Source organism: Montipora capricornis, chromosome 11 (assembly GCF_036669925.1).
Source record: "Montipora capricornis isolate CH-2021 chromosome 11, ASM3666992v2, whole genome shotgun sequence".
In the NCBI taxonomy this organism is placed as follows: Eukaryota; Metazoa; Cnidaria; class Anthozoa; order Scleractinia; family Acroporidae; genus Montipora; species Montipora capricornis.
In genome coordinates this window covers 17603684-17608190 of record NC_090893.1, presented here as the reverse complement: position 1 = coordinate 17608190, position 4507 = coordinate 17603684, and the positions used below count along the sequence as shown (strand labels likewise).

At 36.5% G+C, this 4507-nt stretch overlaps 1 protein-coding gene across 1 annotated transcript in view; it reads left to right on the top strand.

The window, feature by feature from the left end:
* Nucleotides 1-3664: 3664 nt before the first annotated feature.
* LOC138023150 (tetratricopeptide repeat protein 28-like) overlaps nucleotides 3665-4507 on the top strand; it is a 9276-nt gene continuing 8433 nt past the window's right edge. The window contains exon 1 of the mRNA XM_068870173.1: nucleotides 3665-3831. The gene's annotated coding sequence lies outside the window, so the exon portion shown is untranslated. The remainder of the gene's footprint in view (nucleotides 3832-4507) is intronic.

Below are 4507 nucleotides of genomic sequence, written 5' to 3'. Positions count from 1 at the left end.
AGCATTAACCAGGCTTTGAGCAACCGGCCCCTGAACCGCATAGGAATAAGACATCAGTAGTTCGAAGCAATGGAACAATTAATCATTTGGGTAACAATCACTTGATCTCTTTCCGTGTTGATCAGCGTTGTTAATTTGCCAAGTTTGTTCGACTATGAAATGACTTCTTGTTCTATTTTCCTGTTCCATTTGTTACTTTTGTTGAACTTTGCAGTTTTTTCCGCTCCAGAATTATTCAGATTTGTATTAAGAAAGTTATCGCTTTTCCCACCAGACAATGTTTCACTGAGAGACATCATAGCGGAACAGCCACGTAAAATTAAAATGTTAGATCGAGTCACGAAGCTATTGCTTGGCCTCACTCCAAACTATTGCTTTTGACAAGCATCCGTTTCGACCAACACTGGTCCCTCTCGCCTTATCTTATGAATATATGACTCACGCGATGGCGGCTTCGATAACATATGATTGCACATTTTTTCTCCTTTAATGTAGTTTAATAGCCCCTGAAGTTAACCAAGAATCCTGGACAAAAATGTTAAGACATTCATAACTTGCTGGTCCCACATCTAACAAACTATTGTTGCATGAATTAAATAATATTAGGGAACACTAGACATTTAAAATCCGCAGAAGGAGACCAGAAGTGAATATTTCTCGTGCCAGGACAGTAGTCTCTTATAGATTTTTTCACCAAACTTCTCTAATAGTGAAAAGATTCTAGGCAATACAAAAGCGATCTTCCAATGGAAAATAAGATGCTTCGTGTTCTAATTTTGAGTGCTTCGTTTTCGACTTAGGGTCCTTCGTTTTCGATCTTTTGGGGTTCTTCCTGCTTAGTTCCTCGTTCGCGAGTGCTTCGTTTTCGATACTACCCATTCAGTTGTGACTGACGCACGCACGTCCTCAAAAAATTCCAACCTTTATCCCTTAACTTAATTGTAGAGGTGTTTATTATTCCTGCTCAACTGGTTGTAAAGAGGAAAATTGCAAGGTAATTAGTAACATGAGTTGCTGCAACGGTGTAATACATTATTTGTTTGTTGTTTGATCGACCTAAACTGCCCTCTATTCTTTCCTTGTACATCGAGAAAGTAAGTAAATGCTGTATATCTTGAATTTTTACTGAATGAAGAAGGTTTTAGTTTTCTCAGTGGCTGAGAAGTTTCGAAGCAAATTTAGGCAGTGTAGTTGAAAATCGACAAAATCAACTGGTAAAAATCGATTGGTAAAACTACACAGTGTGTGTAGTTTTAGCAGGTGTAAATACTCGCTACGCAACTTACTTTTAGTAGACACTACGAACAGCGTCGTGCCAAAAAAATGTCTGTCAAGCATACAGAATTTAAAGACGAAGACGCACTATAAAAGGCGTGGTGCCTCAGGCACATGGAAATGATTTATGAATCAACCGTGAACGCAACCGAGCTCTGTGATAATTTCTGCAATAAAAAAGCCCCTTATGACAATGTGACCCTAATATTGCATAAAATGTTACCTGTAGTTCTTTTTAAAGCCCCAGTCCCTTTTTTCTCGCGCTAGAAATATCTTTTAGGGTAATTAATCAGTTTTGCTTGAATGAATTCGAACACGTGACGTCACGGCGGCTTTGTTGGGGAACCCAACTAATCCTCCGGGAATTGAGCTCTATTATCATGCAAACGTTTTCCGGGAAGTAAGCTTTATTATCCTGCAAATCTTTCCTTTTGTTTCGGTGAAAAAACGAGGTTACTGATCACGTGAGTGAAAACACTATATATAGTGAGTCTTCGTGTTTAAGTTTCAAACAACACAAAGATAAACTTTGGAAAACTGTTTGGCTGAACAGTTTTCAAAAACCCAAAATCCATTTTAATGTTCTTCAGTTTCGCCCTTGCCCTGCTTCCTTTAAATTTGCATTTGATGTTTTTTTCAAACCTTTCTTCAATGTTTAAGTAATTAATTTTACGTTTCCCCTGATTTAGTTGCCAGTCGCTAAATTTGCCTAATTATAAATTCCTAACACATCCCCTTTAAGCCAAGTAAGGTTATAGCCTTATATTTTTTCGTTCCCATAACGACTTGAACCTCATCGGAATAAGCCAACAGTTGATGATCGGAGCAATGGAACAATTAGCTATTTGGGTGACAATCACTTGATCTCGTTCCGTGTTGAACTGTGTCATTAATTTGCGCAGTTTGATCGAGTATGAAGTTACTTTCCTTGTTTTTCTTAGCTTGTTCCATGTGTTACTTTTATAAAAGAGAACCTTCACTAAAGCAAGAAAAAATAACTTTAAACCCCAGAACATAATGTTTACAATAAAAATTGTCCGAACTTGTTCCAATGGAAGCGTTTGTATCTAACCAAATGAATTTCAAAACTGTTTGTTTTTGTGTTCAAATTTCCTGGGCGCCGCCATCTTGAATGAATGAGTGGTGTTTTGTCGTGGTTGCCTTATTAGGGACTTTAAGATCTACGACGCGGTGGTCAACGAGAAGGCCACAAAACAGGAATATCATTGGTTAAAAGAGGAAAAATAATCGTGCTGCACGTTCGGCACGCATTTTAGCATGTATTTTTGGATTGTGACTAAAACACCACACGAGTACATTTTAGCATGTATATTTGCGGTACTTTCCTCAAAAACGACGTGAAATCGCCAAATTTGAGGTTTTAACGACAACGTGAGTGTACAAATGTAAACCTTTCATTTTACATTTTTAATCTGGAACCGCTCGTACCAATTTATTTTTAGGATACTTCGCCCACATTGTACGACGTGAACGGGATGGAATAATTGCGAAAGACTTAGGACAGTGTAGAGCTATATTTTGAGGTGACGTGTTCGTCGGCGTCGTCGTCGTAGATCTTAAAGTCGAACAAACAATAAGGGAAACCGCAACACGTCGCAGTTATTTAAGATGGCGACACCAGGGAAATTTAAGGTGACAATGAATGATTGTAAAGTTCATTTTTCTCGATCCAAACACTTTTTTGGAGAAAATTGTCGAGCAAATTGATTGCAAAAATTATTTTGTTAGGTTTCAAATTATTCATTAGTGGGAGTGGAGGTTCCTTTTAAGAACTTTTCCGTTTTTCACTCCAGATCTACTCAGATTTGTGTTAAGAAAGCTAACACTTTTCCTATAAGGTAATGTTTTACAGAGAGGTTTGATAATAGAATAATCACGTCAATTTAAAGTTTCAGAGTCACGAAGCCGTTTCTTTTGAAAAGCATCCGTTTGGCCCAACACTGGTAAGTCCTTATAGCCTTATCTTACTTAATATATTACTCAGGCGGTGGAAAGCAGCTCCAATTACGTACACTATTTCTTTTATTAAGAACGTCTAATTTTGTAGCTAAGGCTGAACGTTCTTATATATGTTTGCGATGTGAAGCTGAAAACGTTCTTAAGATGTTGTTAACTTTACACTGTATAGTATTTCAATAAATCAATGTAGACGTGACCAGCGTGCCTTACTGGTTCCATAGAGTACTACAATGAACTTTAGAATCACTTATTTTCACCTTAAAAAAGTGAAAATAAGTGAGTCTAAAGTTAATTTTTTCGATCCAAACACTATTTTAAAGAAAATTGTCAGCAAATTGGTTTGCAAACACTGTTTTCTTAGGTTTAAAGTTATTCATTGGTCGGAGTGGAGGTTCCTTTTAAGAACTTTTCCGTTTTTCACTCCAGATCTACTCAGATTTGTGTTAAGAAAGCTAACACTTTTCCTATAAGGTAATGTTTTACAGAGAGGTTTGATAATAGAATAATCACGTCAATTTAAAGTTTCAGAGTCACGAAGCCGTTTCTTTTGAAAAGCATCCGTTTGGCCCAACACTGGTAAGTCCTTATAGCCTTATCTTACTTAATATATTACTCAGGCGGTGGAAAGCAGCTCCGATTACGTACACTCTTTCTTTTATTAAGAACGTCTAATTTTGTAGCTAAGGCTGAACGTTCTTATATATGTTTGCGATGTGAAGCTGAAAACGTTCTTAAGATGTTGTTAACTTTACACTGTATAGTATTTCAATAAATCAATGTAGACGTGACCAGCGTGCCTTACTGGTTCCATAGAGTACTACAATGAACTTTAGAATCACTTATTTTCACCTTAAAAAAGTGAAAATAAGTGAGTCTAAAGTTAATTTTTTCGATCCAAACACTATTTTAAAGAAAATTGTCAGCAAATTTGTTTGCAAACACTGTTTTCTTAGGTTTAAAGTTATTCATTGGTCGGAGTGGAGGTTCCTTTTAAGAACTTTTCAGTTTTTCACTCCAGATCTACTCAGGTCTTTTTTGAGAAAGTTAATACGTTCTTAAAATTATGGTTAATCTCAGTCACAACCTTCTTATAAAAAAGGTTCTTATAAAAAAAGAGGGTATGTCTTTTTTTTCTTTTTAATCTTTTAAAGTATTTTAAAACACTGTAAACCTGTTTACACTAAACAAGCATTTGTCAACGTTGAAAGGCAAGACATGCTGTTTCAGGCATTCCATGGTCTTGCGCAGAGCC